This window comes from Myodes glareolus, chromosome 26, assembly GCF_982192425.1.
Source record: "Myodes glareolus chromosome 26, mMyoGla1.1, whole genome shotgun sequence".
NCBI lineage: Eukaryota > Metazoa > Chordata > Mammalia > Rodentia > Cricetidae > Myodes > Myodes glareolus.
The window spans coordinates 31860456-31872815 of record NC_142051.1 but is presented as its reverse complement, the minus strand read 5'-3'; the positions used below and the strand labels follow the sequence as shown (position 1 = coordinate 31872815).

At 42.0% G+C, this 12360-nt stretch overlaps 1 pseudogene; it reads left to right on the top strand.

Moving 5' to 3' along the window:
- Positions 1–9392: 9392 nt before the first annotated feature.
- LOC125389751 (coiled-coil domain-containing protein 9 pseudogene) lies at positions 9393–11345 on the top strand (annotated as a pseudogene).
- Positions 11346–12360: the final 1015 nt, after the last annotated feature.

The following is a 12360-nucleotide window of genomic DNA, read 5'->3' as shown; positions in this document are numbered from 1 at the left end:
CGAGTCACACAATAAACACACTGGAACTGGAAATAATGATATAACATTATGAAATCATCATCACATGACCCTGAAACGTTAGCGCACACATCATGAAATAATCACAGTTTGCAACCAAAGCTTTCTCCGTTTGCAAAGGAGTTGGGAACGCTTGGCTCTGAGAGCAGCCCTGGTTTTCCAGGACAGCTTGCAAAAACACCGGTTTCATCAGCGGGAATGGGTCAGAGCATCTAAATGCATGAAGAGTATCTTCAGAAGAGAGCGGGAGCCTCCCACTTGCTGACCGGTAGTCGTCAATAACGTTGTACTGATCAAATATAAGATGCAAAAGAGAAAGTTTCCTATGTGTTTGTGAAAAGCAAATGTGTTGAAGGAAGGGAAGCATGAGCTCTGCATATCAGCATGTGTGTGGTTTGGAGACTGGCTCCGAAGCCTTCTCTTGGCTGGGAGATCTGTGGAACTTTGCAATTATGATTTACAGTTGTCGCAGGTTTCTTTTGGAACCTTCCTCTCTTCCGATTGACCTGAGTCTGCGTGAGAGCCAGAGTAGAGAACTCTCTTGAAAACTTACGAACAAAACTACAAATGAGCTTTTCTGAGGTACCACACCAGGTTTCTGATAAGCATGGGTAAGCTTTTTTTTTTTTTTTAAAGTGTCGAAAGAAAATACTGTCTGAAGCACTTCTCTTCAAATGTATGCGCTTTTATTCAGGAACATTGATGTCCGATGGAACTCTCAATAAAGTGAAATCAGTGCTTTACTTGGTCACCACAAGGGAGGCTTCCTTCAGTAGTACGCGGCAACAGATAGAGACACATGACCAGATACTGTGGAGAGAGAGTCTAAATGGGAGATCTCCATCAAATCCCTCCCCCGGAGCTCAGGGAGCCACAGGAAAGAGGAGGCAGAAAGAGTGTGGGAACCAAACTGATAGAAGACACTGGGAAAACAAGGCCTTCTGAATCAACTAAGCAGGGAGTCCATGAGCTCACAGAGACTAAAGCAGCAAGCACAGACAAGGTCTAATGGGTCTGTACCGCGCCCCCGTCTGCGCTCTATGCGCTAGAATCCAGTTGACGAGCTTCGGGCAAAGGGCAGAGACAGACCAACACACGGACCTCCAATCACTGGTACAAAGCCCCCCCCCTTTAATAGCACCATGGAGGCTTTAATACCCAGCAGTCAATGGCCAACAGGTGAAAATCCCATCCTCGGATCCTCTAGGCAAGGCACAGCTTTTAGGTACTTCAATTAGAAGGTTCTAGCAGGGTAGAGCAGCTGAAGGCCAGGATTCAATTGGTCCCAACAGGTCCGCACCAAGTCCTCTGTATATATAATACAGCTTCCAGCTTTGTTCTCTTCTCTCTCTCTCTCTCTCTCTCTCTTTTTTTTTTTTTGCATTCTTTTAAAAAGTTTTCTAAACAGTCTTAATTTACATGCCAACTCCAGTTCCCTCAGCCTACTCTCCTCCACTTCCTCTCATCACATTCCCATCCTCTCTTCAGAGAGGGTGAGGCCTCCTGCGGGGAGTCAGCAAAGTCAGTCAGAGCACTGGAGCCAGGACCAAGGCCCTCCCCCACAACCCCCTCCCCCTGTATCTAGGCTAAGCAAGGTATCCCTCCATAGGGAATGGGCTCCAAAGACCCAGTTCATGCACTAGGGATAAATCCCCGTCCCATTATCAGTCGCCCCACAAATGCCCAAGCCACACAACTGTCACCCACATTCGGAGGGCCTAGCTCGGTCTTATACGGTTCCCCAGCTGTCAGTCCAGAGTCAGTGAGCTCCCACTAGCTCAGGTCAGCTGTTTCTTTGGGTTTCCCCCGTCATGGTCTTGACCCTTTGCTCCTATTGTCGCTCGTCCCTCTTTTCGACTGGACTCCATGAGCTCGGCCCATTGCTGAGCTGTGGATCTCTGCTTCTGCTGCCTTCGGTTACTGGATAAAGGTTCGGTGATTAAGGTTGTCATCTGTTTACAGGGAAAGGACAGTTAAGGCACCCTCTCCACTATTGCTTAGATTCTTAGCTGGGGTCATCCTTGTGAATTCTTGGGAATGTCTCTAGTGACAGGTTTCTTGCTAATCCCATAATGACTCCCTCTATCAAGGTATCTATTTTCTCCCTCTCTGCCCTTCCCCCAACCAGACTGCCCAGATTCCTCAAGTTCTCCTCCCCCTCTCTGCTCCTCCCCTCACCCCCCCCCCTCCACACTCCCAATTTACTCAGGAGATCTTATCAATTTCTGCTTCTCAGGGTTATCCATCTATTTCTTTCTTAGGGTCCTCCTTGTTTCCTGGCTTCTCTGGGGTTGTCGAACTGTAGGCTGGTTATCCTTTGCTTTATATCTTATATTCACTTATGAGTGAGTACATATTGTGTTTGTCTTTCTTGGTCTGGGTTATCTCACTCAGGGTGATTTTTTTTCTAGTTTCATCCATTTGACTGCAAATTTCAAGATGTCACTGTTTTATTAACCACTAAGTAGTACTCCATTGTGTAAATATACTATATTTTCTTTATTGATTCTTTGGAGGAGGGGCAGATAGGTTGTTTCCAGGTTCTGGCTACTAAAAATAATGCTGCTGTGAACATAGTTGAACAAATATCCTTGTGGCATGAGTGTGCATCCTTTGGTATAAACCCAAGAGTGGTATTGCTAAGTCTTGACATAGATTGGTTCCCAGTTTTCTGATTTCCATACTGGATTTCCATACTGATTTCCATACTGATTTCCATAGTGGTTGTGCAAGTTTGCACTCCCACCCACAGAGGAGAAGTGTTCCACATTCTCCAGCATAAACTTTCATTCGCGTTTTTAATCTTAGTCATTCTGAGAGGTATAAGATAATGTCTCAGGGTTGTTTTGATTTGCATTTCCCTGATGGCTAAAGATGTTGAGCAATTCCTTAAGAGCCTTTCAGTCATTTGAAATGCTTCTGTTGAAAATTCACTGCTTAGATTTGTATTCTGTTTTTTAATTAGATTATTTGGTATGTTTGATGTCTAGTTTCTTGAGTTCTTTATATATTTTGGAGATCAGCCCTCTCTCCGATGTGACATTGGTGAAGATCTTTTCCCATTCTGTAGGCTGTTGTTTTGGTGACTGTGTCCTTTACCTTACAGAAGTTTTTTAGTTTCAGGGGGTCCTATTTATTAAATGTTGCACTCCGTGTCTGTGCTACTGATGTTATATTCAGGTAGTGGTTTCTTGTGCCAATGTGTTCAAGGCTTCTTCCCACTTTCTTTTCTGTCAGATTCAGTGTGGCTGGATTTATGTTGAGGGCTTTGATTCACTTGAACTGAGTTTTGTGTGTGTGAATAGATACAGATCTATTTGCATTCTGCTGCATGTCAACATCCAGTTATGTTAGCATCACTTGCTGAAGAAGCTTTCTTTTTTCCATTATACAACTTTAGCATCTTTGTCAAAAATCAGGTGTTCATAGGTATGTGGATTAATATCAGGGTCTTCGATTTGGTGCCATTGGTTCACCTGTATGTTTTTATGCCAAAACCAAGCTTTATGGCTCTGTAATAGAGTTTGATGTCAGGGATGGTGATGCCGCCAGAGAATTCTTTATTGATTTGGCTATCCTGGGCTTTTTATTTTTCCATATGAAGTTGAGTATTATTTTCTCAAGGTCTGTGAAGAATTGTGACAGGATTTTGATGGAGATTGCATTGGATCTGTAGATTGCTTTTGGTAAGATGGCCATTTTTATTATGTTGATCCTACCTATCCAAGAATATGGGATATCTTTCCATTTTCTGATATCTTCTTCGATTTCTTTCTCCAAAGTCTTAAAGTTTTTGGCATACAGATCTTTTACTTGTTTGGTTAGAGTTACCCTAAGATATTTTATGTTGTTTATGGCTATTGTGAAGACTAATGTTTCTCTGACTTCTTTCTCAGACTATTTATAATCGATGTATAGGAGGGCTACTGATTTTTTTGAGTAACTCTTGTATCCTGTCACATTATTGAAGGTGTTTGGCAGTTGTAGGAGTTCCCTGGGGAAATTTTTAGTGTCACTTACGTATACTATCATATCATAGGGAAATAGTGAAAGTTTGACTTCTTCCTTTCCAGTCTGTATCCTCCTCATCTACTTTTGTGCTCTTATTGTTCTAGCTATAACTTCGAGTACTATATTGAATAAATATGGAGAAAGTGGACAACCTTGTCTTCTTCCTGATTTTAGTGGAATTGCTTTTAGTTTCTCTCCATTTGGTTTGATGTTGGCTGTCAGCTTGCTGTATATTGCCTTTATTATACTTATGAATATTCCTTGTCTCCCTGATCTCTTTAAGACCTTTGTCATGAAGAGTTGTTTGATTTTGTCAAATGCTTTTTAAGCATCTAATTAGATGATCATGTTTTTTTTTCTCTTTCAGTTTATTTATATGGTCATTACATTGACAAATTTTCATATGTTCAACTATCCCTGTGTCTCCAGGATAAAGCCTACATGATGATTTTTCTGATGTGTTCTTGGATTCAGTTCTTGGAGCCAGTATTTTAGGATAAATGCTCATCAGGAAGATTGGTCTGTAATTCTCTTTCTTAGTTGTATCTTTGTGTGATTTGGTGTCAGGGTAACAGTAACCTTGTAAAACAAGTTTGACAATGTCCCTTATCTGTCTATTGTATGGAACAATTTGAGGAGTATTGGTATTAACTCTTCTTTGAAATTCTGTTAGAATCCTGCACTGAAAATATCTGGCCCTGGGCAATTTTGGTTGGGAGACTTTTGATGACTGCTTTTATTTCCTTAGGAGTTATAGGTCTGTTTAAATTGTTTATCTGGGCTTGATTTAATTTTGGTATGTGGTATCTGTCTAGATAATTGTCCATTTCTTTAGAGTTTCCAATTTTGTGGAATACAGGTTTTTGAACTATGACCTTATGATTCTCTGGGTTTCCTCAGTATCTGTTGTTATGTCTCCCTTTTCATTTTTGATTTTGTTAATTTGGATGTTCTCTCTCTGCCTTTTGTTTAGTTTGGATAAAGGTTTGTCTATCATACTGACTTTCTTGAAGAACTAATTCTTTGTCTCATTGACTCTTCATATTGTTTCCTTTGTTTCTGTTATTGATTTGTTTCTATGTTGTTGATTTTAGCCCTCAATTTAATTATTTCCTGGCATCCTCTCCTCCTGGGTGAGTCCTTTTCATTTTGTTCTAGAGGTTTCAGGTGTGTTGTTAAGTTGCCAGTGTGAGATTTCGCCAGGTTCTTTATTCGGCACTGAGTGCTATGAACTTTCCTCTTACAACTGCTTTCAAAGTGTCCCATAAGTTTGGGTATGTTGTGCATTCATTTTCATTGAATTCTAGGAAACCGTTAAGTTCTTTATTTATTTCTTCCTTGACCTAGGTTTGATTCAGTTGAGTACTATTCAATTCCCATGAGTTTGTTGGTTTTCTGCAATTAGTGTAGTTGTTGAATTCTAACTTTAAGCAAGCCATGTTGATCCCATAAGACAAAGGGGGTTTCCCAATTTATTTTGTATCTGTTGTGGTTTGCTTTGTTACCAAGTATGTGGCAATTTTAGAGAAGGTTCCATGAGATTCTGAGAAGAAAGTATATTCTTTTGTGTTTGAGTGAAATGTTCTATAGATGTCTTCTTAACCTATTTGAGTCATAGCTTCTATTAGTTCCTTTATTTCTCTGTTAAGTTTCTGTCTGGCAGTCCTTTACAGTGATGAGAGTGGGATGTTGAAGTCTCCCACTATTAGTGTGTGGGGTTTGATGTGTGTTTTAAGCTTTATTAGCATTTCTTTTACATATGTGGGTACCCTTGAATTTGGGGTATAGATGTTCAGAATTGAGACTTCAATTTTTCCTGTGAGGAATATTCTATTGTTGGGTGGCAGGCACCAAGCAAGACAATGAAAACAGTAAAAAGCAGAATCTCTGTCCTCAGGATAGTTCTGCCTATTAGAGAGGCTGACATACAAGACTACAACAGAACACGGTGTCAAACTAAAAGACCTGCAAGTATGAAGCAAAAAGAAGAAAACACATGGGAAACACTTCAATGTATCAATATGGTTTTTAAAAAGCTGACATATGACCACAAAGCACAGGAAACAAACAAAAGAGAAAGAGAGCTGAACTGATGCAAACACTTCTTTATAGCAAACGGCATGATAAACGGAATAAGATCTCAAAATGGAGACATTGACCAGCTCTTCATTTGACAGAGAACCAATAAGCAGATGACACAGCAAATTCAAACAACTTAGCAACGAAAGACAAGAAATCCAATCAAAAAATGGGCACAAAATCTGAATAGGAATGTTTTCCAAAGAGGAAATATGAATTACCAACAAATACAGCGGTATAGGTTCCACGTCATTAACCATCACGGAAGTGCAAGCTGACATCATCTCACTTCAGCTATAGTAATTGTAATTAAACTAAGAATAGCAAAGGTTATTAAGAATATGAAAAAAATGCATTGTTGGTGAGAATTTAGATTAATACAATCATTGTGGAAAGCACTGCTAGCAGCTCCTTACAAAATTCAAGATTAGGACAGATATGGTGACACACACCTATAATCCTCACACTTGGCAGAAGGCATGTTCATACTGAGTCTATGTTCCAAAACCAAGAAATAAATGAGATGTGCCAGTTTACCTATTCCGTTTCTGGGAAATCAGGATACTAATGAGCTGTCTGAATGTTCACATCTTCTTCAGCCATTTTCGTGATAGCTGCAGTATACAATCAATCTTGGTACTTACCGACATATGAATGAATAAACACAATTAAGGGGAATGAACTATTCACAGAACAGAGGTTTCAGCCATAAAATAAATTCCTGCCATTTGAAGCAATGGGGATGAAGCTAGAGAATGGCCCATTTAGTGAGATAAATCAGCACAGAAATTAGGAACCGTATTTCTGCTTCCATTCAAAGAGGACAAAAGGAAGTTGATCAAAACGTAGAGCAGTCTTTATGAAAGGTTTAGGTGAGCAGGGGCAATAAATAGAAACTGTATTTGATCTGTACATACTATGTGTATGTATAGAATAAAACACTGAATTCTATTAATGTATACAATTAATATAGAAGAATCTAAATTGAAAAAAGCATAATTTGGAGTCATAGATATTGTTCAATAAAACTTTAGAAATATTAGTAAAATAAGTCATAACTGCTTATCATATAATTCCTAGGTAATTATTCTCATGTGATCTTCTTTTTTCTTCTGGGCCTCTACTAAATTAAGTTTAATAACATTTAGATTAAGTAAATCATTAATTCTTCATTAGTGAATCTTTTTTAGATACTGTCATTTGTTTTTCATTCTAATATTTCATGATTAAATATTTACAGTTTGCAAAACAGTGATGTTTTTGTTAATTCTTTGAGAACTTTGTACAATGTATTTTGATCACATTCATTCTTCTCTCTGACTCTGGTCAGCTTCTTCTCCCACTTCCTTCCACCCAACTCCACGCCTCTCTCCCTCTCCTTTTGAGTCCAGTTTGTGTTGACGAACTGCTCCCAGGCATGAGGTCTGCAGTCCTTGAGAATTTCACACGTGGGTACTGTATTTACAACATTTCTACCCTTCCTTCTCAAATTTATCATACACATACACACACACACCACCCAAATCCATTTAATGTTGCTCACATTCACATTTGCATATGTTTAGATAACTAATGGGAGTGGATACACACACATATATATACATCTATACATATGTGTGTGTATATATATATATATAAATAACCTATGAGGGTTATATATATAACCTTAAAACCTGTAACTGTCACTGGAGAAAACCCATTCTCTCTCCCTCAACAGCCACTGACTAAATATAGCTTTTCAGCTAGGGCATGGCCTTGTGAGTTTTCCTCCATTCATTTTGGCACATTGCCTGGCACACTCTTCGTTCAGGTTTTTCTCGGGATGCTATATTGTTCATCAAAAGATTTTGTAAATAACCTTTTTGTGTTCATTCTGGCTCTTAAAATCTATTACTGCTTATATAGAAACAAAATGCTAGAACAGTTGATAATATTATTTCTATTGTTTATATATTCCTTATTCAAAAGTACAGATGATAAGGAATACAGAAACATTAACATGATTTATGGAAAATATAGAAGTCAGAGAAAGGCATATCCATGAATGTCACAAACTAATAAACATACACTTCATCTCCTCAGCTCTATGCTGGGAATCAAGTGGGTTTACAGAACCTAGCAATAGCACACTCATGAATGAATTTATATTTGGCAAATGAATACATAGTGTAAAACTCTTCTGTAATTCAAATCGTATTATAATTTTTCTATCTAGATAAATCACTGGAAATTAAGGATGCATTATTTTTTGAGCCATGCTGTCTCCCGTTCATTGTTATAAATCACTATTCCAGTCAAAATCTTGCAAGTATCTCATGATCCTCTATCATCTATCCTTTCACTGTGTTGAGAGTTAACTTGTTTCACAGTTTAATTTTTCATTTTTCTCACAGTTTATATATGCATATAATTTTCTTCTCTCTCATATATATATATACATATATAATACACATTTTTCTTTTGACCATTAATACTCACTTTAAAAAATGAAGATGGGAAAATAAATAATTCCTGCATATCTTTCATGTTTTAGAATATGTAAAGAAAAAAATCATTGGGGGTTCATATTATTATTTATGAATCATTGTGGGTTCATTTATTATTTGACCTTATTCAATAGTACTTCTTCTAAAGTCTGATGTTACTTTCTTACAAAGGGATTTTGTGGTGTTTCTTCCTAATGTCACTCTATCTCTGGGAAAGAATAGTCATTTTGAGGTATAAACTGAGAGCAGGGGAAAAGATGCCCTCTTTCTCTGGAGTATGAACCCCATGGGACACCATCCAGACTCCTTGATGAGACCATCAAGTGGTACAGTTCGGGCGGTGGGGATTAACCTGTTTTTACTGGAATCTGACCCCGAAGTTGCTGTAGACATGCATTCCATTTTTTCCTTTGTCACCAACATGAGTTCTCTTTTGACCTCTCTTTGCTCCTTTTTTACATATCTGTAAAATGCTAGGATGTTGAGCCCTTTGCCGAATGACCCTCCTCCACTGAATTCAAAGTAGATTAAGTAGCCCATGGTGGATGTATTAATTTATTTTTTATTGCTGTGTTTCAATTTTTTTTCTTAAAGACAACAAAATTCCTCACAGGAAAAAATAATTTATATTGTCTTGTAGTTTCAGAGAGACAGAGTCCTCATAGCAAGCAAATGACCTGGGAAGTCTTTCTGTATATGTGTTGCTTTTATTGGTTAATAAAGGAGCTGCTTTCGGCCAATGACTTAACAGAATATAATCAGGCGGTGAGGCCCGGGAGCTGTGGACTAGGAGGCGGATGGAGTAGGAGTCGCAGATGCCTCGGGGTCTCCGGGACAGGAACCCCCAGTGCTCCATTCCTTTTCTGTGAGGGGATCACAGCTGATGGAATGGCTACCACACTAGATTTGAAGTCAAAGGAGGAGAAAGACGCTGAGCTGGACAAGAGGATCGAGGCTCTGCATAGGAAGAATGAGGCTCTCATCCAGCGCTACCAGGAGATCGAGGAAGACCGGAAAAAAGCTGAATTAGAGGGAGTGGCAGTGACAGCTCCCCGGAAAAGCCGTTCCATGGAGAAGGAGAATGTGGCAGTGGAGAAGAGCCTGGGTCCCTCTCGGAGGACTCCTGGGACTCCCCGGCCCTCAGAAGCCAACAGAGGGGGCCAGACCCACCCCCAGCAGGGAGGCCGTGCAGGAGTAAGCCGGGCATCCCGAGGCTGGGAGAATGGTGCTGGGGAGCAACTTCGAGGAGGAACTGGAAGCCGGGGCCGGAGAGGCCGGGGCCGGGGATCCCCTCATCTCCTAGTGGCAGGAGACAACTCAACCTCTGAGCGCAAGTCCAAGGAGTGGGAGAAGCGACGCCGGCAGAACATTGAGAAGATGAATGAGGAGATGGAGAAGATCGCTGAGTACGAGCGCAACCAGCGGGAAGGAGTACTGGAGCCCAACCCAGTACGCAACTTCCTGGATGATCCCTGGCGTCGGGGAGGACCCCTGGAGGAGCCTGAGAGGGATCGCCGGGAGGGCAGCCGCTGGCAAGGCCGCAACTGGGGAGGTTCCGACTTCGACAGGGTATGCTCTGGCTTGGAACATGAGAGACAGGGCCGCAGGGCTGGCCTGGGCTGTGGGGGCGACATGACAATGTCCATGACCGGCCGAGAGCGGTCAGAGTACCTGCGCTGGAAGCAGGAGAGGGAGAAGATCGACCAAGAGCGCCTGCAGCGACACCGTAAGCCGACTGGGCAGTGGCGGCGGGAATGGGATGCCGAGAAGACCGATGGCATGTTCAAGGATGAGCCAGCTCCTACCCACGAACTGTCCCACCGCTATGATGACCAAACTTGGGCAAGGTCCCCTAAGCCCCCCACTTTTGGAGAGTTCCTTTCTCAGCACAAAGCAGAAGCCAAGAGTCCCAGGAGGAGAAAGAACAGCCGATCCCAGGACAAGGTGGCCCCTCATGCCTATAGTGACCATGATAATCGCTGGGAAACAAAAGAGGAAGCTGTGTCCTCAGCCCCTGAGTCCTCTCAATCCTTGTCCCTGGAGGAGACACCCACACAGACTCCAGAGACCCCAGCCCCAGCCCCAGCCCACCGGCCTCCTGAAGAGGATGGTGAGGAAGAGGAGGGGGAAGAGGAGGGAGAAGAGGAGAGGGAAGATGATGAGGATGAAGAATGGGAGGATGTGTGTGAAGACATCACTGAGGAGGAGGAGGAAGAGGAAGAAGAGGAGTTTGAGGAGGAGGAAGAGTGTCCTAAGGAGCAGGAGCCCCCAGCTGTTCCTGATCACCATCCTGGAGAGGCTGAGCCAGCTGGGAAGCCCACCTGTGAGCAGGCGGACCCTGCACCTGCCAGGCCCCAGGAGTCATTGTCCCCAGTCCCTGTTGAACCTCCCAGCCCCTTGTCGCCCACTGGGGACCACCAGCCTGTGTCTGACTGGGGTGAGGAGATGGAATTGAATTCACCCAGCACTCTGCGGGTGAGGCCTGGCCTTTTGGGAATGTGTGAAACCAGCTGTGTGTGGGTGGGTGTGTGTGTGTGCATGTGTGCGCTCATGCTTCTGTGAGCTCACAAGGGTGTGGCTGTGCTCACACCTCCCTCAAGCTCTGTGGCAGGGAAGGGCAATTGGTGGCTACTCCATGCCTTAACCCATTTCCTAGAGCCTGCTCTTGCGGGTTCAGAGACTCTCTCCAATAAAAAGTTCATTTCCTTAAAAAAAAATATAATCAGGCTGGAAGAAATATATAGAGAGAGTAAGCGGAGTCAGTGAGAAGCCATATAGCTTCCGCCAGAGACAGATGTGCCAGAACCTTGCTGGTAAGTGGTACGGGAGAATTGTCTGTATTCTGTCAATCACGTTTTAAATAAACACTGATTGACCAGGCAGGAGGTGTAGGCGGGAAAACCAGACAGGAAGTGGAAATGATGCAAGGAGAGCAGGAGAATTCTGGGGAGGAGGAAGTTGATTCCTCCCACTCCTGCCCAGATTACTGAAGCAGCAGGATGTGAGCTGCCCCACTGAAAAAGGTACTGAGCCACATGGCTAACATAGATCAGAAAAATGGGTTAATCAAGATGTGAGAGTTAGCCAATAAGAAGCCTGACCTAATGGGCCAATCAGCTTTATAACTTACTGAGTCCTCTGTGGTTGATTTTCATTGGGACTAAACAGGCTGGGGGAACCGGGCGGGACAGAAAACACAAACTAGCAGGCCCGTCCTTCTCATGTTACAGGTAAGTCACAGCCATGTGATAATACACAGATGAATAGAAATGGGTTAATTTAAGATATAAGAGTTAGTCAGAAATATGCTTAAGCTATTGGCCAAACAATATTGCAAATAATATCATTTATGTGTTGTTATTTTAGTTCTGGGCAACCAGGAATGAATAAGCAGCCGCCCCCAACAAGCAAAACATAACAACAACAGGTTGGGACTCACAATGACAAGAACAGGAAGCTGGGTAATCACACTGAATCCACACTCAGGAAGTAGGAAAAGAACAGCAACCTCAAAGCCCATGCCCAATGACATCTTCCAGTAAGACTCTACCTCCTGGAAGGTACCATATTCTTCCCAAACAGTGAGGTAGGTTGGAGACCAAGCATTCAAACACATGAACCTATGGGAGATGTCCATACTCAAATCATCACATTTGATAGTGAGTGAGGACGTTTCCTTTCATTTCCATCCCCTCTCCATAGCAGCACTGTGAGTACTATGCAATCATTATTCCCATTTGGAGGTAGTGGAAACTCACATTTAGGT